Source organism: Heteronotia binoei, chromosome 3 (assembly GCF_032191835.1).
Source record: "Heteronotia binoei isolate CCM8104 ecotype False Entrance Well chromosome 3, APGP_CSIRO_Hbin_v1, whole genome shotgun sequence".
NCBI classification, from domain to species: Eukaryota; Metazoa; Chordata; class Lepidosauria; order Squamata; family Gekkonidae; genus Heteronotia; species Heteronotia binoei.
In genome coordinates, this window is record NC_083225.1 from 67,333,732 (window position 1) to 67,358,064 (window position 24,333).

Here is a 24,333-nt window from a genome sequence, read left to right on the forward strand (position 1 = left end):
ATCTCATTTTTTCCATGCTCTGTGCCTTCCTCTTTCCCTTCCTTGAAAGCCCCCAAAGCAGTTCCTCTTTCCCTGTTAATCTACTTCCTGTCTTAGGGTTCCCAACCACTCACTGGGGGCAGGGGGTCCCCCCAATCTTGGGGCCTCCAACCCGCTAGCACAGGATTGGCTGGTGGGGGAGCCCCACTCAAAAAAGCTGATGGTGCCCAACATGATGACATCACCCAGAAGTGATCACATCAGGCATGTCACACAGGGACACACTAACATTTTGGTATACAACTCTATGGCACCATAGAATTTTATACCAAAAATGCTAGAGCATTCCAGCATGATTATTTTACTTCCAAGTGATGTCATTGCTTCACACACATGAGGCAAATCCCACCACCGGCAGCAAGGTAGGACCTGGCAACCCTACCCTCTCATCAACTTTCCCTCCCCTTTACCTTTACCTGGGAAGTCTATGGCCCACTTGCACAGTGCCTGCTTCCAGGCCCAGCTGCCCAGTGAGGCACCTACAAGGACTTTTAGGGGAGTACAACATGTATCTGCGTAGTCACTCTTCCAACCACACAAGGGAAAAATGAAACTGAAATGAGGATTTTGCGGTTGAAACAGTGAGGGCAGGACAATCCAACTACCATATGAAAGTGACATTCCAACTACCAGAAGAGACAACCCAACTACCATATGAAAGTTAATATGAAAGAAACAAAGACTGACAAGAAAATGTAACTGAAGAGCTATCTTGCAAATCTAAACATTGTCAGCTGGCAGGGCTGCCCAGCTCTGCGTTGGAAAATTCCTGGAGATTTGCAGGAAGAGCCTGAGGAGGGTAGGACATAATGCAACAGAGTCCACTCTCCAAAGGAGTCATTTCTTCAGGGTAACTGATGTTTAGAGGTAATTTGGGATTCTAAGATATCTCCAGGCAGTATCTGGAGACTGGCAACCGTACCATCAGGGCAAAGTGGCCATTAACTGTATCAGGAAAAATCCATGTGGGCCCTGCACTGTCACCTGTCCACCTCCAAGCCCTCATTGAGCAGTAGACAATGAGGAGTACAGCATAAGCTGGCTTCCCCATCAGCCCCGATGCCATGTGCATTGCATCTCCCAGTTATGCTCTGCCAGCCCAGGTGTAGTGGGGATAGCAAGTAATAGCACAGGGCATTCTCCTTTCTCCTGCCAGCTATCTCATCCTTTGTCAAGTGAGGAAATGATAGCAGCAGGATGGGCAAGACCTTTTTCCAAGGCTGTTTTGGCATCCCAGTCTGCCCTAATAGTCATTTTAGTAAGTCTTGGACTGACATAAAGAAATCTTATACACAGGGAAAGCTGGTATACCCAGAGCTTCAGCAGGGAGCTAATGGATGGTACACTAACCTGGGCACTAGTGCAGGATATTCAGAAGTCTCAGGCTGGCACTGTTTTTCCTTTCACTGTGATCATGATATCACTGAACTCTTTGAGTCTAATGCTAATTCCCTCCCACATTTTTGTGTACAACCTAGGTGCAAAATGGCGTAGGCTTTATTGCTAACTTTTTAAGAAGTTACCATTATGAATACTTTCCTTTTTGTCTCCATTTAACACTAAAAATGCTATCAAAATTGGCTGCATATAATAACCATAAACTATTTTTTTGAATAATAAATCTTGCTTCTAATGCAAATGACAATAATAATGCAGGATAAAGACCAATACAAAGATCAATTTTCATGTTTTTGAAAGTCAAAGAGAAATCACCCATTGCTCTTGAGATTACTGATTGCATCTATGGCATTTGTTCATTCCTTATTTTCACTATGCACAATATACAAGAATTATTGGGATTTTAGAACAGCAGGGGTGATTTTTTTCATTTAGGAAAAGAATGCATGGCACTCTTTCCCAAGGGCAGGATACATCCAGATTGCAAATTTTTGCCTGGGAGGATCGTACAACAGAATACATAAATGTACAAAATATTAGATGGCTACAATGCAAAAAAGAAAGTTAAATTGCCCATCCAAGGGAGTGACATAAGTAATACTGACATCATTTCTAAACCGCTAAGCAAAACTAGGTCAAATCACATTGACCTATCTATTGTAATAAGCCTCCCTTCTCCCAGTTAGAATTTTACAATGTATATGTCTGTAAGGCATTAGTGTCTTATGCTATCAATGTATACTGTTGTCACTCTCCTTTAATACCTTATCAACATATTGCATTTAATGAACCAACTTTTCTCCCTGTTTAGTGCTTAAGAAATTTTTAGCTAAAATGCCTTTTATTTATTGATACCAAAGCAAAAAGCCCCAGATTCATGTTCAACTATAAATCTCAGAGAAACTACTGAAGTGGACAAGTCACATTCAAAGAGGCATTAAAAGGTACATTAATTCACAACTATTTCTGTTGCACAAAATGTAATACTGCTTGCAGCAGCAGGGATACAGATTCAGTTAAATATGATTAATTGACTTGGCAAAATGGAGCACTTTGGACTCCAACTACCATTCAAGCGATGAGGCTGATGGGTATTTGAAATGAGTGCCTGAACACACCTGAGCCTCTGATTTGTTTACATCTCAGGGTGTGAAGCAAAATTGAAGTGGAGTTCAAAGAGAACCAACAACCCATGACAAGATCAGGCACCTTTGGTTCACCTGTCTTTCATTCTAGGATAAGTGATTGTGTAAACAATAGCAAGATTGCTGCAACTAATGGTATTCACATTACATGGAAAAATGCGTTGGCCTCTGAATGACCCAGGACACTTGGCATAGTTGAAACATCCTGAAAGGTTTTAACTGTAGGGAGAGATTATTATTCCAGAATAACAGCCCAGAGGCAAAAATTATGAGCTAACCGCAAAGCTCTGAATCTGTATGTGTGCTCAAGCCAATGGGAAGAGGACACTAAAATTATTCTGAATATCACAGTTCTTCTCCAAGATTAAGGCTGCCAGATGGTTTCAACAAAAATACCAGATGCACTTGGTAAAAACACTGTCAACTCCGCCCTGCCACCACTAAAACATACATGATATGGAAAGTTATTGATAACTACATACATTACGCCTCCTAGATTAGGTTGTGTCACTAATTGATTTTAGGACCCTAAAGTACGGGTGTCAAACATGTGGCCCGTGGGACAGATTCATCCTGCACAGGGCTCAGATCCAGCCTCTGAGCACCTTCCTTCTCCTGCTTCCTTTTCCAGGGCTGCTCCTGCAGCTACACCATTGCTTGCTTTTCTCCCAGCTCCCTCACTGGCTCTTTGCTTCCTGCCTCTTGGCAGCTTTTAAGACCAACAGTGTTTTATTCCAGGTATAAGCTTTTGTGTGCAAGCACACTTCTTGAGTGGGTGGGAGGGAGGATGGATTCTTCTGACAAGCACAATTTACATTGCAGAAATTATTTTGACTTATTCTGAAAAGGGTTTTTTTGTTAAAAAGATTGGATTTCTCTGTACCTATCTGGATTTTACTTTCAAAAAGACCCTGATTAGGAATAAGAACACTTGGATTGATCCTTATATCTTGGAGAGCAGAGTGATTTCAGATGCCAAATGATAATAATGAGACAGGAAAACTAGCTCTCAGTTCAGCCCAGGAGGAGGCATTGTCTTATTGAACTTCATTATCTATTGCAATTCAGCAGTCTCTCTTTCTAACTGAAATTCCTTTATAAGAGCACTGCTACTCTTAGGTCAGCAACTGAATGTTGTGGTTTCTAATGTCAGACTTTGCATTCTCCAGGATGGAACTGAGACCTAGTTTTCCTGTCTCATCACCAATGCTGGTATCTCCACACATTCTACCCCTCTGCATATCACACCTAACCCAATCAAGCCTGCTATTGTCATTCACCTGCTATTGCCATTCAGCATCCGAAATCAGCTTTATAGTTTATATCTGTAGCACCTCATGTTACATTTTATGGCATACATGACCCAGCCCAACAAAGTGACAGTTATGTCAGATCCAGCCCTCATAATGAATGAATTCGACACCTCTGCCCTAAAGGTTGAGTTCAGAAACATCTAAACCTGATTTTGCCTTACAACCACCTGGAGAAAATATGTCCTGCTCCTTTAACAGAAGCATAATGTGATGCTATTTACCTCCTGAACACTGAAAGCTTCAAGTGCCTATTTCCACATATTAACCTCTGTTAAAAGCATAGGACATTTTATCCCCAAGTTTTTAGCAAAGAGGAAAGAAAGTTCTGTTGGTGCTTGATTGTCAGCTAGTAAGTATAATTCTACCATTAGCACAGAACAGAAGATGCAGAATAGGAACTGTAGTTTAAAGCGACATTTACCAATAGGTTAAGCAAATCAAATCTAATAATATGACCTGATGAAAACCCAAACCCAGAGTTCTTATTGGACCTGATCCTGTTTTCCTTGGGAATGAATGACTCAGCATGCCTAGACATTCTGTAGTGCTACATCACTCTAATCATTTATAGGTGTGATCTTGAATGGGATGCCTCTCAACTGAATGAGAGTCAGCTGTGTTATTGTGGTTAAGAGTGACAGACTCTAATCTGGAGAACTGGGTCTGATCCACTCCTATGCAGTCAGCTGGGTCAGTCACAGTTCCTCAGAGCTCTCAGCCCCACCTACCTCACAGGGTATCTGTTGTGGGGAGAGGAAGAGGAGGTGATTGTAAGCTGCTCTGAGACTCCTTCGGGTAGTAAAGGGCAGGGTATAAAACTCAACCTGGGAGCTGCCCTCCAACCCTCTCTCTGTCCTCTCACACTATGCACGTGGCCTTTCATAGAGACGCATGTCTCTGCAAGTCTTCCCTGTAGATATAATGCCCTCATACTCCTATATGCATGATGCTGGATTAGCTGGCCATTTGTGAAAGTACTCTTTAGATTAGGCTTCTTTCCCTTTTTTTGACTGCCACATGAATATGAACTGGATCTACTTGAATAAACGTAAATTTCCTTTTTTTTGCCGTTTACTGCATTAATTATCATGGTTCTATCATTGGGTAAAACTCTGCTATATAAACCAAATACCCTAATAGTTTTTACCTTACAAATATGCCAGGATTTTTCCACACAGGATGCAGGAGGGAAAAGTCCTGAAGTATGCTGTATGGAAGTCAATGGACTGGCAATTTTCACAGGCACATATTCACATATATTCACAGGCACCAGGGCATTAAAAAAAAAAAAGCAGGAATGCATAGAAATGTAGTTACAGCTGACTTAGTGTCAGGGGTGTGGCCTAATATTCAAATGAGTTCCTGCTGGGCTTTTTCTTAAAAAAAAAGTCCTGACAGACACTAATAACGTATTCTACTAACAGGAAAAAAGAAAGGTCCCCTGTGCAAGCACCAGTCGTTTCCGACTCTGGGGTGACGTTGCTTTCACAACGTTTTCACAGCAGACTTTTTACAGGGTTGTTTGCCATTGCCTTCCCCAGTCATCTACACTTTCCCCCAGCAAACTGGGTACTCATTTTACTGACCTCGGAAAGATGGAAGGCTGAATCAATCTCGAGCCGGCTACCTGAAACCCTAGCTACCGCTGAGGATCGAACTCATGTTGTGAGCAGAGTTTAGGACTGCAGTACGGCAGCTTTAACACTGCGCCATGGGGCTCTTTCTATATTAACAGGACCAACCATTAAAGCAGTTATTTTTAACTTTGTTGACAAAAGATGGGGCAGTGTCTCCTGAGTATATTTAGTTGCCACATAGCTGGTGCCAATAAATGTGGCTGCTTTGAAACAAGAGATCTGTTGCATAGTCAGATAGGAGATAAGACTTCTTAGTGAATAAAATATTTCAGGAATTGGGACTTACTCCCAAGTAAGAGAGTATAGGGTACATGAGGCTGAAGAAAATTAGAAGATGAGAACTTGCTAGTTGCCTCAGTTTATCGACTGAGAAACATATCTATACATTAATAAAAAATTAAAATTGAAAAAAATTATAGCCAAGGTAGTGCAGTAGTCTGGCAGTTGACATTCAGGTAAGCTCTACGCTTGTTGACAGTTGTAACAAAATCTGCGATATTGCTAAATTTAGGAAGTCTGAACCAGAATACCTGAGTTTCACTCCTATAAAACTGTGCATAGAATTTCATCCTTAAATAGAAAGAAAGAGTCAGGTAAAAATTGTTGTAGGGATTTGTTAGAACAGGCAATGTCTGGTGTATAAAGAAGAAGACCACGCAGAGGGCAGCAAGAAGACAGATGGGATAGTGAGGTCAGCATCTTGTCTCCTGTTGAGTGTCATTCCTTGTCTGTCTCCTTGCTACTCTTAGGCAATATCCTGCTTCTTCTCAGAAGTTCCACACTTACCACACTTCACTAAACTTTGTGTATTGCGACTGGATTTTTACTGTGTAAGAATAGCAAAAATCCAGTTGCAAAACACATTATTTAGTATAGTGTGAACACACCCTAAATTTGACTCTCAGCTAGTGCTGTAGTTAGGATCCTGTCTCTGTCTCTCCTCTTTACTATCTAGTATGTTAGTTCCTGAATAAGCCTTTATCTACAGTTTAATCACATTGTGCACCTTTGCTGTGTTAAATTAGTCTGCCAACAATTTGGGGGCAAGGGGCTTCATCCAGACATGTTTCCTAAAAGAAGTTTTCTTGCTGGTAATTTAAATTTTAAATATCAACTACAAATGAAGTAGAACCAAAGTGATGGAGGTACTGGGATTTAATTCTGGAGAGAATGCTCTTAGTGGACAAGAAATGATTCAGATTTCTGAAAAGGATTAACTCTCTCATGTCATGATTACATTGATTCTCCATGCAGTCATTTTTAATGTTTTGTAATACTCCCAACCCAATTTGATTTCTTCATTCAAGTGACCCTTCTGCAGCCAGAGAGCTAAACTTTTCCATCAAATTTGAACTAACATTATTAAAAGTACCTTCAGATATTCAAAGCACAGTAATGTTTGCAGCTTGCCTGCACTGCCAGAAGGTGTCTGCGTTCTCACCTACTGATGCTGAGAACTGGATGGCTGAAGAAAGCCAGAGTTCTGATTGGGCAAGGAGAGCTGTCCTATTCATGCTTGGTTACATCTCTCTGCTGCTCAGTTAGAAATTTCTCACTTGTCAGCTCCAGGTTGCTTTCCTGGACAGAAAACACAAATATTGGACTGTCTGGGTAAAAAAAACCCAAGACTGCCAGTGCAATCCAAAGAGCCCTTTCCTGTGAGTAAGCCCCATTGAACATACTTTAGTAGAATTCGAGTAGACCTGCTTAGGATTGCTCTTTGTGTTTCTTACTTGCACATACATTTAGACAACATGTTATAAAATACTTATTACAATGGAAAATATTTCAGTCCTCCTTCTGGCCCTTCCTGCTACAAGAAGAGTTGGTAGTCGGTTGCACCAGGAGGACAGTAAAGCCAGGCCAGATATAGAGGGGACTGTTTCTACCTGTCTTGGGGATTTCCCAGGTAAGTAGTAACATAAAATTTTCTAAATTAAAGTGAGAGAAACACTCTGCTGAGAATTGAGTATACTCACTGCCTACTAGGAGCAGCAAACAGATGGGAATTTGTCTAATCTTAACAAGTAAGGGAATACTATAGGGGGAAATCTAGAATGGAAAAAAAATTCCTAAGCATTTATTGCTCCTGTAACCTCCCATAGCCCTAGGGTTGCCAGCCCAGCAGTGACAACTGCTGAGAGAAACCAGGTGTGGTGGTGCAATACTGTCAATTGGCATCACACTGACACTGCAATGTCAGTTTCAGTACACACCCATAAGTAACATCATCATGTCGGAATGATGTCTAGGATTCATCTCAGGTTTTACCATAGGTCTGAGATTGGAGTGATGGTTTAGGATTTTTTTTTACCATAGAGGGTTGGGTGAATTACCCTTACTCTCTAGAAATATCATGCACTGGAAATGTTACAGCTTCAGCTCAAAACCAATCCACACTCCCCAATTTTGTTCCCACTGCTCCAAAGAGCAGTGATGAGGCCCAGGGGTCCCTTGCTACAATGGGAGACCTGGTCAACCTATGCAGCCTTCAAATCATGACATATATAAGTAACATACTAAAAACCACAACAATATTTTGACTTAACGAAACTCATATGTAAACCTATGTGATATTTGCACATATATACTGAGCAGGGCACACATGGTTCCCCCTTCCCATTTTATCTTCACAACAACCCTGTGAGATAGGCTCAGCTGAGTAATAAGCCCAAGGTCACTCAGCTTCATGGCTAACGGGAAAAGGGAAACTAGGACTTCTATGGAGCCAAACTAGATGTGACAGCATCCCTGAGTTTACCATGGGAATGCCTCTGTCATTTTAGGGATGGAATTCCCTCTGTTTACAAATGGGGGTGCAATTCTGATCAGATTCATGGTAGGGGAATATAATTAAAAAAAGAAAAAAGAATGGCATTTCTCAAATTTTTTTCACAGTGATTCTTCTTAGGAATCACCAGTGGTTGTCTCCTTCCTCAGAGAACTATTGTAGATATTCAAAAGGATTCTTAGTTTTGTCCCTTCAAGACTGATGAGAATATATTTTCCTTTATAGCAAAAAATTCCTCAGAGAGGCACTGCCAGTAAGAATAGATAATGCTGAGCTAGATGGACCAAAGAACTCAAAAGACAGATTCATATATAATACTTAAATGCAAATCTTACTGAAAGTTAATGGAAATTAGAACCGGGATGTAATCCAGAAAAATTCTATTCAGATTTTCTTCCAGTTACGATGAGACAGGCAACACACAGTGGAATACAGTTTTACTTCCTCTTGGTTAACTCTGCAGACAATGAAAAATAGCGACCACAGAATTACATGGCCCCATGGAATATTCTCATATGTCTGGTATACAAAAAAGCAGTTTTTAAAAAGTGAGAAGAAGAAATTCACAGATGCTTTCATGGATATTGTTGCTATAGTTTGATTCTCTCCCATGATGCAAGGTTGGAAGGCGCTTTAAAGGTAAAAGGCTGACAGTTTTTTCTTTAGCTGTGCTAGAAGCCCACCTTCCTTACCATGTTAGCAGCGAATAGCAACAAATGAAACATTGCTTCTAGTTCATTCGCCTTGCTTCTCCTTGCTCCCTACTGCCTCCAGTAGGACAAGTTAACAAAATTACTTGTCTGAAAGAAATGGAGCAGCCTTCTCCCATATCAAGCAACCAGTCAGCTGCATGGAAGAAGTGGCAAACAGCAGAGCTAGCGGGTCCGATAAAACCAAGGGGTTTGAATTTTTCTATATATTTTTGTTCATTTGTGAAAACAGGCTCATAGGGCTGCAACTGTCCTTTATGAACTGTTCTCATTTTGAAAAGAAGTCTCTCAGTGATGAGGATATTGGCATTCTGGGCACTAGATTGACCCTTTCTAATCACGGCAAGATGCTGGAAAAATGACCACCCAAGGAGGATGCCCACAGCATGAAAACTGGGGGAACTGTTTGCATCTCTACTCTTCTCATTTGCTATAAATCAACAAGAGTTAAGCTTGGTAATGCATAGGTGCATTTGTCTGAAGATCTCTCAGAATTCTGCTGACTCTCCAGACAAAAGAAACCAGTTTCCCTGGAAAAAATGGTGGGCTCCGTAGAATTACACTCCCTAAATCTTCCGGAATTTCCTAAAATGGAGTTGGCAATCCCCTCCATCTCCAAACTCTCCAAAGGCAATAATCAAATGAAAATTTCATCATATGTATCATCCTTCATAGGGTTACTGGGATCAACAGTGCTCCCAGTAAGTTTATGAACAAACAAGCATTTAGCTGGTAGACACATTTTCTATCACAGAAAGTGTTATCTGTCACTGTAGTTGTAGTTTACTAAGGATCTCTGAAAGGCAATATGATTTTGCCTGAATTCAAAGATTCCCAGGGGTTATAAAGTATGCCAGAACGCTACTGTAATGGAAGCTTTCTACTGATGGACATTCTTATGGTCAGATGGGTATCAGGTGGAGCTACAGAGTTAAATAATTTAAAACACAATAAAAAATTTCTGCTTGGTGTCATTTCAGACACAGGGAAACATCCCACTGTTAGTTTAGCCACTTGGGTTGACAGTATGCCTTTATACTGGTGAGCATTTACAAGTAAGACTTAACAGAGACAGAGAATGACATTTTCTTGTCCAGTGGATGTGTGTCTAGCTTTCCTTGTAGCAATGCAATTTCAAGTCTGACCCCTACAGGCAGGTAACTGAAATAGGTGTTTAACATTTATGTACAAAAAGCCTTGGAGGTCTGTAAAAAATCCCCTACTTTCTGGGTTTCCCAAATGACTTTGAAACCTTCTTGCTTATGTCAGTATCACATTCATCAACTCTGATTTTGTTGTAGTTTAAACCTTCCGTTAACACCCACCCAATTCATTTTATTAAATAATCAATTTTAAAATTATTTGTTCTTTTTTTCTGGTTTTGCACTGTAATCAATCTTCTACAGCTTCAGAAGAATATTTTGTTTTTAATTTAGTAACATAAATGCACATCCCCCCCAAAACTTGTTTTTAAATAGTCTGATTGTTACCACCTTTTTGTAATCATAACCAACTATTCTAACAAACTACTCTTTGTTGAGTGATTGAGTCTCCCCTGTTCCCACAAACCTACAGCACATGTTGCCATAGTTACTCTGCACGTCTATTTACCACAGAAGTGATCAAAGAAAGCAGACAACACACACATACTCATATGCGCACACACTCACAAAACCTTGCCAGACTTCCTACTGTGTAATGTCCAGCCACTAATTAACTGATACACTCTCAGCCTATGGGCTCCATGCACTTTTTTCTATTATTATCTGTGACATACAAAAGCAACATTCTCAGACATAAAAGTACATTTTCCCCTTTCAGATTCAGAGGAACAATGCACAAGGATGGGAGAAATTCTCACCAAGAATTGACGTTAAGGGTTTTTAAAAAAATTTAAAAAAACAGAAAAGACATTCTTACTTTACAGCAAGTATTAAATTGCCAATAAAAGGACTTATGCTTAGTTGAAGAATAACAAAAACATATGCAAAGAAGGTGAACAACTACATGGGCTTTTATATGTATGCCATCTGCAAATTTTCCACCCCCTCTTTCACATATCACATAACACAAATGTCTATGTAACCACTGCAGTGATAAACCAGAATGCATACAGTATTCTGTTTGCTATGAGCTTGATCCTGCCAAACTTATGCAGGATTGTGTTGATTATTTTCAGAACACCCCAGTCACAAATGCATTTGTTTGGAAACTCTCAAACTTGCTTCCAGCTGTGGAGAAGCAGAAATAATGGATCCTTCAAACATATTTCATGGTCATATCTTCCAGAAACAGAGCACAGTTGACAGAAGAGATCTTTGCTCCATTGCTTCATTACTTGGTGGTAGAAAGTGCAGTAAAGTCATAGTTGACTTATGGAGACTCCATAGGATTTTCAAGGCAACAGATTAACAGAGGTGGTTTGCCACTGTCTGCTTCTGCATAGCAACCCAGGACTTCCTTGGTGGTCTCCCATTCAAATACTAACCAGGGCCGCCCCTGCTTTGGTTCCCAGATCTGATGAGATCAGGCTAGCCCAGACCATTCAGGTCAGGGCTTTCTTTTCTTACCCACATCCAAAGCCATACCTTAAAGGCCCTCCAGATGGGATACACTGCAGCATATGGGAAGGATCAACCTACTCACAAACTCCTGTTCCACTCTTAACACAGGCTTCACCAGGAGTGGAATTTCCACTACAATCCCTTGGCCTGCATCACATACTGCTCCTGAAGTCCTCAGGAGCAGCTATCTGGGAAGTGAAATGGAGAAGAGGAAGAGAGCAAAGATCTCTTTTGCAAGCTCTGCTTTGATAATTTTGGATCCAGTCCAACATCTGTGGGATTTCAACAGATTAAAGCTAACTTGACAATCATAATGTGTTAGACTAAAGCCATATTTATGGAGAGGAGAGAAGTTAAACTTGTTTTTGCAGAAAACAATCCAAACCTGTAATGAAATCTATAAAGTTTAAGTCAGAGATCTGGAAGCATATCAAAAAGATACTACAGGGTCCTTTCCATTATATGAAAAGAAGCCAGAACATGGAGAGATAAGCATTACAGTGAAAAAAGCTACTTGACATTATATTGGATAACTACATGCAAGTAATTCCTGTGCACACACAAGCATTGCAGGACAACATTAAGATGATCACAAGATGTACACCAATAATGTACTTTAATCCTGACAATATATTTAGTATCACTGATGAGACTTCTGAGAGCATTTACAAGTCACACAGTTGTAATGTGAGACATGACTCTTAAGTGATAAGAAGAACTGAGCATGGACACATTCATGGCTAAGATGTTGGTAAGACGTACTTGGAGAGGGGCAAAAGATCACATTACTTGTCACACATGTTGAGCATGTGAGAAATCCACAGCAACAAATTTCCTTTTTCTTGTAAGCTTGGACGTATAACAGACTGCTGGGAGGGGGATCTGGATTCAAAATGAAGCACAGCATGATAAGACAAAATAAATATTGTATCTTTTATGAGTCATTTCTTTTCTTTTTAAAAGAATAATCCTTTCTCCTATTCTGTTTTACCTATTCACCCCAATCGCTTTTTTAAAATGTCACACACCTGTTCTTTGTTCAGAAATATTGTACAATATTTTATTCTAAGCAGAAGTATCATTTTATTCTAAGCAGAAGTATCATAGCCTGCTAACAGCAGCAAGCAAGGGGAAAACAACAACAAACATACTTTTAAAACAGTATGTATTGGCGTTTTGCAATATTTTAACTTTTTCGGTAACCTTCCTTACCAAAGCTCCCCCTAGTGGTGATAATGAATCCTAGGATGCTCCTACAATTGCTTGGATAATGATCTGATTGAGTGCAAGTAATAAATTGCTTTCCTACAGAGAAAAGACAAGGCCACATGCGATGGTCTCTGGAAAGCAAAATCCAAGGCCATGATTGGCTTTGTCCCTCACTGTTGGGGAAATTGCTCTGAATACAGTTAAAACGATCACGATCTTGTTTCTTCAAAATGAAAATATATATGTGTGTAAGGTTTTATTTCTACTACAGGTGCAGCACCCCACCCCCGTTTCCCTCCCCTTCTATCCACTTCAAGACTGCAAGAGACCACTAAAGCGAGATATTCTACGCACAGGGAGAAACAAGAAAAACTCTCTTTTAGAACTTGCTGCTGCACTGACCTCATAAAACGAAGGGCTACTAGCAGCGCTCGTGAAAAAAGAGGCGCTATCTAGAATACATTTCCTTAAATGCAAAGAAGATTTAACGGCACGTTAGTGCTAAAGAAAAAAACAAAGCCATTAACTTGGCTGCGTTATTGAGAACGTTACAAACTAAAGTTTAGTTTCTGTTTATAGCTGCTAAGCTTGAAAATAAACGATACTTCCCTTTCTTTAAAAACCAACCAACCCCGCGTTCTTTAAAAAAAACTACAGCAACAAACGAGTCAGCTCGAAAATCGAAAAGATGCAAAGTGATGAAATACTGACGGGGTAACATTCGCCCAGGAACACTTTCCGGGCGACTGGCCGAGCGCGGTGCCACTGACAGGTCTGCAGCAACGCACCCCGCCGCCCCTGCCTGGGTCAACTACCAAAGGTCGAAGTCCGGAGCCCCCCCCCCCCCCGGCTCGGCCGCCCGGCTCCTGCACAACCCTTCGCGAGACCCCGCTCTTTCCGAACCGAGTCGCACCATGCCTCGCAAATGACGTCACCAGCACCGGGGAGAAAAAACTGCAAGACAAACTGGGAAGGCGCTCCCGCCTTCGCCGAGATCGCGCGGAGAACGAACCAGCGGCACCAGGCAGCCAACCTCTCCGCTTCTCTCTCCCTCTTCAGGTAGCACCCGGAGCCGCCTAGCCGTCCTGCGAGAGCCTTACCTGCCTCATGTTTAGAATCCCATTATCCATCCGGCAAGAAACAAGAGAGCGTCAGGAGAAAACTCAGGTCCATCCACGGTTCCCCACGCGCCGGCAAGTTTCCCTCTCCCGAACGACTTTTTTGGTGGGGGGGGGAGGGGAGGGGGGCGGCGTCCACCGCTCCCCTAAGGCAATGTCAAGTTTCTCGCCCTTGTCTCTGCTACCAGCCTATGACGAGTCAGAGAAGCAACTGTCCGCCTAGCTCCGATTTCAAATCACAGCTCCAAGATGTAGTAGTTGGCTGAATTAGGCCATGGAATAGCCTCACCAATCAGCAAGCGAGGGAGGGAGCAGTCGCACATAAAGGGCTGCCTACACGAGGATTAGGAAAGCTTTCAAGGATTTAAGAGACTGAAAAACAGCTGGAAACTGTGTCTCTGGCTACATGAGGGAAGTCAACCTGTGGTATGATGAGAGATTATTTTAATTCGTCTTTAAATTTTCGGTGGCACTCCCAACCTTAAACAGGCTCCTAAACTTTACCTGCTCCCTCTAAAGTTGCATTGTGAAATGAAGCGACAGAGAGCTAGTGCCTCAGAAAGCCTTGCTTGCCAGCTTAAAAATTATCTCTACAAACAGCAGCCTGAGAACTCTGTAAAATTGGTACACAGAGTGATAAAATGGGCAGCAAATGAGAGGACACAAAGGAAGATGCATTTCTACCTAGCATAACTGCAGTCCTCCTTTCAAAAGTACCATGTAAACAAGAATCTGAAAAGCTGAAGACAAACAGGGTGATTATAAAAGAAAGCCTAGCCTTCCTCTCTAGTGGTTCCCCAAATCTCAAGCAATCAATTCAAGGAGTAAACAACCTACAAAGTGAAAATAAAATTACTGGTGTGCTCTTCTGGAATAGTGTTTATCTGCTGTACTTTGTTTAGTCTCTTTGACCCTTGCTTTGAAGCTGGATTTATTATATGACCTTTGGGTTGTTTACACTGTTCTTAGGAAAAAGTGCACACAAATGTACACACTCAGTCTAAGGTCCTAAAATCCAGGAGGCTGAAGTTGGTTCCTTATTTGCAGATCCTTATTCATTCCTTATTCGTGAATTCAACCCAAAAAAACTGAAGAGAGTTTGAAAGCTCTGAACCCCAAAATAAGGTCTGAACCCCCATATATCATACACCCCCTTCTTCAGGGGACTCTGCCCTTTGAGAAGACATGTGCTGCCTCATGGTCCAATCAGTGGTTCTCATGCCAGTTGCTCCAAAACAAGGTGCCCCAGGACACTCAGACAGACACTGGGGACGGGCTGTTCCCCAAAACAACATTTGGACCACTCCAAGTGACACATCCCCACACTCGAGGCACTGTCCTCTTCAAGAGGACATGCAGAGGTGCCTGGTCCAAACACTGGTTCCGGAACCACAAACTTCCAATTGGGGTGCCACCTAGGAGCCTGTATTTTAAAGGAGATTTGAATTTGGAACTATTTTGATTGCTTGCCCTCTGTACCCGAAAATGCACTTTGGACCACCACATGCCACACACCCTGCCCTTTGAGAAGACATGCTGTCTCATGGTCCACAGAGCGGTTCTCGTGCCAGCTGCTCCAGAGTAAGTTGTTTGTTCCAAGTTTTATAATAATTTGTAATTCAGCGATTTCTCTCTCCATTCTGTTCTTGAAGTTCCTTTGCAGTAAAACAGCTACTTTGATTGTTTGGACTGGGCACCTCTGTATGTCTTCTTGAAGAGGACAGTGCCCCGAGTGTGGGGACGTGTCACTTGGAGTGGTCTAAATATTGTTTTGGGGTACAGCCTGTCCCCAGCGTCTGTCTGTTTGAGTGTCCTGGAGGCACCTTGTTTTGGAGCAGCTGGCATGAGAACTGCTGATTGGACCATGAGGCAGCACATGTCTTCTCAAAGGGCAGAGTCCCCTGAAGAAGGGGGTCCAGACCTTATTTTCGGTTTCAAACTCTCTTCAGTGTTTTTGGTTGAATTCACGAATAAGGATCTGCAAATAAGGAACCAACTTCAGCCTCCTCTAAAATCCCCATCTCCTTCGTTACACACGTGCCTCAAACTAAGTTCTAGCTGTTATGTCATCTGTTCCACTCTAAATGGAAATCTGCCCTTTTGATCTCTGGGTACAATCAAGGAAATCTGAAGTCTGAATAGAAGCCCATCACTGTGGATTTGCTACAGCAATAACTGTATTTATCTAGCTGAAGAGTAAATCCTTACTTAGGAAATACCTTGCAAATCAAGAAGTCTCTTGCAGCTCAGCTGAGCTGGAGGGGAAAAAGAGTTATTTGCAGGGATGTACTACCAACTTGCACTTCAGGAGCCTAAGAAATTCTCTTCCTTCTCTCTACTTCATAATTTTCACTCATCAAAAGGTATCAAATATAAAGACAGGAATCACAGACCATAGAATATTCTTATATCCAAGGCTATGCCAGATTTCTTACTAGATATGAATTTATGACAGTTTTCCTCACTACTTGCCAGGAATTTTTACTAGATCATGCATTTCTTACTAGATGTAAATTTATGACAAAGTTCTCCTCACTTCTTGTTAGCATATTATAGATGACCAGTGTACAAAAATGGTTATGGACTCATGGAGAATAGTCTCTACTCACCAAATAGTCTGAACTCCCTAAGAATTGTTACATATGGCCAAGAGAAATCCAGTGGCAGTATAATTTTAGACTCTGACTATTACAGGTACTGTGTAAATTTTGGCACATGGGATAAGATATGTTATTAAATAATAAAATGGAAGTGATTAAGAGATAACAATGTCTAAACCAAGACTTTTTTACCCTACTACTGATCCAATCTATGATAATCATTTGTGTTTCTAGGGAAGGAAATGGCAAACAATTCCATAAAAAGTCTGCCATGAAAACAACGTGATGCAATGTCACCCCAGAGTCAGAAACAATTGGTGCTTGCACAGGGAACTACCTTCCAAGAATAATGATTAGTTATTAGTTACAGGCTGCACAAATGAAGCAAGTCAAGAGGTCATGGGTTGTGATTAGGATCCTGGACTTTCAACATGCGATTCACACCTTGAATCCCTAATGAAATCCAAGGCAGAAGCAAGCACAAGGGTAGTTATCCCTTGACTAATCGGATCAACATGACTTCAGGGGGGAAAAATCACATGCATGTTTAGTGTAGTCTTGTTATTCTTCCAACTACCAGACCATATCATTCCTTTTCCCATTCAGGGAAAAAATGAAAATCGTAATTAATGGAAGCCCAGGAGCTGTTTTCACCAAGCTCCTGCTCTCTTTCCCAGCAGCAACGACAGCATTGCTGAACTTTGTGCTCAGGATCAATGGATGCTTCCTTAATTTCATGTTTACCTACACACAAATAAAATTCTTTCTGAAGAAACCAAAGGCACCTGTGAGATAGTTTTGGTACATATTTCAGTCTCTTTCTGAAGGGTATCTTTGAAATATTCACTAATACTCAGTTACACAATGCAGCTTGGAAAGTTATAATCTGTTGCATGTCAATGATAAGACTTCTGATGTTATGATGCAAAAGACAGTGACAGTGTTCAGAAGTACGTGACATACTGGAAAGCAAGGGTGTAATTGCAGTTGCCTTTGTGATTAAACTGATTGGTTCACCTTTGGTTACAGCTTCAAAATGATTTCCAGTGCTGGCTGTGCATTATATAGGACTGACCATGAGTATTATCAATATTGCTTTTAATTCTAAAATATCCTCACATGTCAGCACTGGAGTATCAGTAAAAGATTGGTTGAAAAAAGAGAAATGCTTGTATAGATTTGGGCTAGAGAGAATTGTGAGATTCAACAAGAAATAATTTTACCTTCCTGAATTGGCAAAGATTGTAAATAGCTGTGTTGCTCTGTAAATAAAATTCCAAAAATAGCCATAGCATGATGCTTTTTTACTAGGATGAACTAAAAATACTACAATAGAGTAAATAAGGTTTATTTGTTCATCTGGTAGGAAGTTTAGTACCCAAAAGTTGTTCATCTGGTAGGAAGTTTAGTACCCAAAAGCTACTGAGAACAGGATGAAAGGTATGATGAAAAGATCTCTAGACAGAAGTTTTTAGGGTTTTATAACAGAATTAGTAATAATTGTGAAGAAAAATACAATGGGCTCTAGAAAGAATCTCCTCACCTTTGCTGTCTTCTCACCCACTCAAGTGAAGGCATTCACTCCCCTCCAAACACCTCAGAGGGCGCTGATCTCTGCCATCTGGAGAGAAGCAATTCTGTGACCTCCAGCCTTTGCCTGGAGATTAGCAACAATGATTTCCCAGGGTGAAATGGCTGGCTTGAAGGGTGGAGTCTATGGCATGGTACTTGTCTGAGGTCGCACCCCTCCTCAAACCCCACCATCTCCAGGCTTCACCCCTTAAATCTCTAAGAATTTCCTAATCAGGAGTTGGCAACCTATTGCCTTCCCTTTATCTGCCCCTCTGACTTTAGTTTTCCATTGCCTCCACCCTTCTTGCAGCCTCTACATAGGAAAAGAACATTATTTCTCCACAGTGTGGGGGGAACCAAAACAGCTTACATCATTCTTTCCCCCTTTGATTTGCATAACAACCCTGTGAGGTAGGTTAGGTTGAAAGTCTATGACTGGTCTGAAATCACCCAGCCAGCTTCCACAGCAAGAACCCACTTTGAAGCCCTAACAGACCCCACTTTGAAGCCCTAACTCCTATGTCCTCCTCAAACTCCACCACAGAATCTCCAAGAATTTCCCACCAATCTGGAACTGGTAGCCCTAGTCAGGACTGGCCCCAAGGAGTTCTCCCTCAGAGGCCTTTAGTGATACCTTTAGCGATACCTTTCAGATCAACAGTCTGTCTCTGATAATGTTGTTGGTCTTAAGCACAGGACTTCAAACTCTCTTACTCTGTCTTGCTTTCCCTCCCTCTCTGTATCTGGTCTGATGCCAGGGGACACAGTTCTTCCCCCAATCTCTGACTGTGTCCTTTCCAGAGGAGGAGAGAAAGGAGCTCTCAGCCAGTCAAGGGAAGGCTTTTTCTGACTCTTTCAGCTAGTCAAGGGAAGGCTTTTTCTGGCTCTTTCCCTCCTCCCTCCCTCAGCCAATTGAGAGAAGGCTTTCTTTCTCTCCTCTGTGAATCAGTGCGATAGACTGCTCAGCCAATGGGAGAGCCAGGAACTGCCAGAACCAAGGTTGGTTGTTTTTTACTGACAGAAACAGCTTATGCAGCTAGCAACAGCCGCTCAGGTGGGCAAGAGGAGTGGACTCAACCAATGGCATGCAAGTAGTCTTGACTGATGGTTTGATGAGGCCAAAGGTTGATGCAGCACAGTCCCAACCAATGAGGGAGATCCATTTTGCCAAGACAAAACCTTTTTTATATATATAGGATAGTCAACAGCCAGCTAAGGATTTCTCCATACTCCTTTGTTCCCCACTCCCCCTTTTTGGAAACTCAACATATGAGTGTGATAAAAAATTCTGGGAATTCACTATTATGTTATTTTGGTTTTTCCTAATAAAAAGGTATTATACTACTGATACTTTTTCTGCCTGTTTGGGAAACCATGTTGGCTGATGTAACTGTCAGATCTGGTTTAATACAAGGCTTCTGTAATTGGTTTAGCGCTTTATTTCTTCCTGATACCCAGGGCATTTACTGAACCTTCCTGTCGACCTTTCATTGGCATTTGCTAGTCAGCAGGCTTTCATGGTCAGATTTAGATCCCACAACTCTTGAAGCCTTGTTTCTTTTTTCATAGTTTAAAATATAAAATATTAACCATGCCACATAACCAGGCCTTTTCACAGAAAAGGCTTAAACGTACTGAAAAACGAGTGAGGGAATGTAAGCTGATGTTACTATAAATAAGTGATCCTTACTAATATGAGAAATATGGAATGAAAAAATGATACTCCAATCTTCAAGCACCATGTGTTCAAGAAGATAAGGCAGGATAGAAATGTTTTAAATAAAATACATTTTGATATGTATTCAGGTTTCCTTCATGCACGAGGTTTCATGGAAAAAGCAGCTCTGCTGTCACCAAGAAATATGTAAGCAGAGCCACCTTAACTACTGAAATGAATGAGGATGAGGTAGGGTTTGTAGAGTCTTTCGGGATCAAAAGTTTTAAAATGCTCTGGAGTATTTGTCTCCTCTCAGAACTGTTTGTGTTTGCTTAGGAAACTCTAAATTCAGAGGAGTTGGTGAGAAGTTTTACTATAAATTGATTTCTCAAAGAATACTTGGATGGTTTTCCAAATTACATAGTTCTGTCATAGGGAAACAGGGTTGAATCAAAACTGATTTCCAATTCCCCAGATAACTGTTAAAGCAAACAACAATAAATTATACCTGTGGATCAGAGGAGAGTCCTGCATTTCTCCTGGGCTGCACTAGATGATTGAAGACCAGGATGTGAGGGTCCAGGAGAAGACAATTTCTCACTGAGTTGTATTTGTTGTAACTCTTTTAACAGCTGTGACAGTAGTAATACTAACAGATTCCCCTTGACAGTTTTGTTTATGACATTTTAGAAAATAAAAATAGCCGTTTAAATCGCTGCTGGTTTTAGCTAATTCTTATATCAAAAGTCCATAAACCAGTTTGACATTTTCTTTCTCCCTGATTTTGAAAATGTCTCTTCAGCGAAGCCTTGGGATCCAGAATATAAAATAACATTGTCATTTCTCAAGTGGAAATAATGAAAACAGATTATGTAACTTGATTCAAACAGTAAGGCAATTAATATATGAACTGGAAGCTTTACAAAGGAGTAGGTACATTGAGATTAACTTTAAATGGATAAATTAAATGAATTCAGTTAACGCATTTGCAGATTGAATTAACCATTAAATTTTCATTTATATTACACTTGATTTATTCATTTGTGTGTGCATGGGAGGGAATCATAACATAAGAGGGTGTTTTTTTTAATAGTTTGGTATTGGCCAGACTAAAATTTCCATCTTCTAATGTCTACTAATCACTTCCTAATTTCCAATCCATTTTTCCCCCACACTATAATATAAAAGAGTCACTTGATTTCTAGTAAGGAACATTGCCCATTCAAACCAAATAATCAACTAAAATGATGTGGAAGATGACATATATTTCTAAAATAAGATGCTAGTTTTCTAGCCTTTCTCTGTGCAAATACAGTAATTACCAAATGCAAAATAATTAAAAAGTGTCTTTGAGCTTGAGGCCCAGGCTAAATGCCTCTCCTGGCCTCCCTACTAAATGGTTCTAGTGTTTGAAAGACTTACAGAAGTTCTGCATATGCCTACTTTGATATAATCACTGAAGGAATATAGCAGCCTTGATCAACAAATACAAACAACTCATAAATGGTTCACCTAATTATTGAATTATTACACATCCTTCTATTTAGTTTAATGTTTGAATGCATGGTGACAATTTTATGGCATTTTATCCATTTTGTATAAGTGGTATTTTGAATAGGAAGGGAATTTCCATGGGATGAGATTAGCACTGTGTATGCAAGTGGGTTAACCAGCTCTCTAAATCTGCTTTAATTATGGATCTGAGGCAGAAACATTCATTTTCAGCACTAGTACTTAACGCATCTGTCAATCACAATAAATGTCATTTGCAATGTCAGTAGCATATTATCCATACTTCATGATACACTGGAACAGCTTTTAGTAAGCCCCAGATGAAATATTCTTCTGGTAGTAGAGCAAATAGCAAGTTAATTTTTACTATGCATCTATATATTAATAGCCAAGTTGGCCAAATCTTTGGATACTTAAATCCTGTGCTGGAGCTGTAAACAGGCAAGATGTTTCTGCAAACCTGAAAAGGTCCCCAGGTGTGCAGAAAAATGTGAAATCTAAAAAAAGAAATACATTTGGGGTTTTAAAATAACTGAAAGTGCTTGTAGCTTTAAGCAAGATTCCCTGTACAACCAAAGCATCCCAAGTTTGATTCTGTCAGTTAAGGGCAGAGAGAGGGCCAGGGCCCTCTCCAGGCCCATTTTGGCCTTTGAGGGAGGACTTCTTTGGGGTAAACCTGGCTAGGGTTGCCAGTTACAGATTGGAAAATTCCTTCAGATTTTGTGGTGGATTCTAATGAGGTTAGGGTTTGGAGAGAGGAATGGCCTCAGCCAAATATAATGCCATAGAGTCTACTCTCCAAAGTAGTAAATTTCCTCCAGTGGGACAGGACTCTCTGTTGTATGGAGTTCAGTTGTAATTCTGGGAGATTTTGAGCTCCAACCTGGCGGCTGGCAACCCTAGATCTGGCAGCAACCTCTAAGTGACTTGATATCACTCAACTGGCATGACTGAACTAGGCCTGGGTGCTTGCTACTGTTAACAACAGGCACCCTATGAAAGTCAGTATGGTATACAGGGCCATAGCTAGGATTTAAAGTTTGGTGAGGCACATAGCAAGGATTTTTGTATGGGGGCTTGCCTGAGGTGAGCACAGTTGCAAGGAGAGGCCACAAGGCTTGCAGTGCCTCCTTCCCCTGTGCAGTGAGCCAAGGATGGCTGCCAAGAAGCCCCCTCCTTGTAAGCCCAAGACTTCTCCCCCCACACACACACACCTTCCCGTGTTCCACTTCCTATGGCAAGGGGAAGAGGAGCAACTGGCCAGGGAAGAGGAATGAGTGGCCACAGTCCCAGCACAGCCATGTGCAGCAGAGACCAGGGTGTTGGGCAGGCACCCAAGGAGGCCTGGGTTGGGTCAGTGGTAAATGGGGCAGATGCAGCTGGTGTCCCATGTGTGTCCTCCTCCCACCAGCCTGGTGTCCCATGTGTGTCCTCCTTCTCCCAAGGTGGACCCTTCCTGGGGACGGGTGGCATGTGCAGGAGGCATCTTAAAAGGCAACAGCAGCCCAGGAGGCCATGCGCAGGCAGTTTCACCCAGCCCTGTTTCCAAAGTTGGCCAGAAACATGTACACTGCTGCTGGGGGAGAATCATGCTGCGACACTCTGGGCAGCCAGAACAAGCCACAAGAGCCACCAGCCAGGGAGGAGGAGGAGCTGCACAGGAACCCATAGTAGATTGTCCAGGGGACTTGGGGTGACAGGGGACTGTGTTTGGTAGGGATGGTAATGTAGCTTTGATGGTAAATGGGTGGGGCTCACTGTAGCTATGGGACTGATGGTATAGCACTAAGAGCTTTCGAGTAGGGTCTGGGAGATCCAGGTTTGAATCCTCACCTTGCTGTGGAAGCTCACTGAGTGATTTTGGGCCAGTCACATATTTTCAGCCTGATCTACATCACAAGTTTGTTGTGCAAATAAAGAGAAGAGGAGAATAATGTAAGCCGCTTTAGTCCATACTGTAGATACAAGTGGGGTATAAATGAAATAAATAAATAAATAAGTATGGCTGAAGATGGGAGGCAGACAAAAGCTGAATGGCTTTAAACAAGAAAATGAGGAAGGGAAAGGGAAGAGGATATAGGAGCTGCCTAGTAGGAGAGTGAAAGGAAACAGTGTGGGGAGAGGGATACAGTGGAAAGGGAAGTATCACCCCACAACTCCTACCATGCAAGTGGGCCTGGCCCAGGTGCTGGCACCATACAATTTAGCCACTGTTTTCCTAGGTAGAAGCTGTTGGGAGGGGCAGATAAAAGTAGGGTGCAGACAGAGCTAGGGTGGCTGCTGAGTGGAAATGAGAGAGGGTTGCCGATTCCACATTAGGATATTTGTAGAGATTGGAGGGTGGCGCTTGGGGAAAGTGGGTTTTGAGGAGGGAAGGGATCTCAGAGGTGTGTAATGCCATAAAATCCATCCTCCAAAGCAGGCATTTCCTCCTGGGGAACTAGGGGTTGCAACCTCCAAGCAGGTGCTAGAGATCACCTGGAATTACAACTGCTATTCAGATATCAGAGATCAGTTCCCCTGGAAAAAATTGCTGTTTGGAAGATGGGCTCTGTTTCATTATATTGTGCTAAGGTTTCTTCTCTCCCCAAACCTCACTTTCCCAAGATTCCATCCCAAATATCCAGAAATTCCCAACCTGGAGCTGGCAGCCCTGAGCTGGGGAAATTGATCCCTGTAGTTGGGAAATCCATTATGATTGCTGGAGATCTCTAGGCCCTGCCCAGAGATTGGCAACCCTAGAAACAGAGAAGGAAGCAGGAAAAGGGGAGAGGCTTTGGGAGCTTTTAGGAAAGGGAAAGAGGAAATAGTGAGGGAGGGAGAAATGTAATGCCTCCCACAAATCTTTGTGGGTTCCCACTTGTATATATATATATATGTCTCTAAATGGATTGAATAAGGACATCCTTAACTATACACTGTTTTGTGATGGGGTATATTTGGATTTGTCACATCATCTATATTTTGAGACACAATCCTATAATAGTACTGTCTGTTTATGCCTTAACTCCCCATACAAGAACGAAGACACAACTGTGATGGACTGTCAAAGATTAATGCATAATGGA

At 41.6% G+C, this 24,333-nt stretch overlaps 1 protein-coding gene across 3 annotated transcripts in view; it reads right to left on the reverse strand.

The window, feature by feature from the left end:
- The window catches only part of MID1 (midline 1), a 331,223-nt gene that overhangs the window by 173,469 nt on the left and 133,421 nt on the right, over positions 1 to 24,333 (reverse strand). Inside the window, exon 1 of one of the 3 annotated variants that reach the window (XM_060233956.1) lies at positions 13,907 to 14,250. The exons of the other annotated variants lie outside the window; for them this stretch is intronic. The gene's annotated coding sequence lies outside the window, so the exon portion shown is untranslated. Of the gene's footprint in view, positions 1 to 13,906; positions 14,251 to 24,333 lie in introns of those variants that run through there. 3 annotated transcript variants of the gene reach the window in all.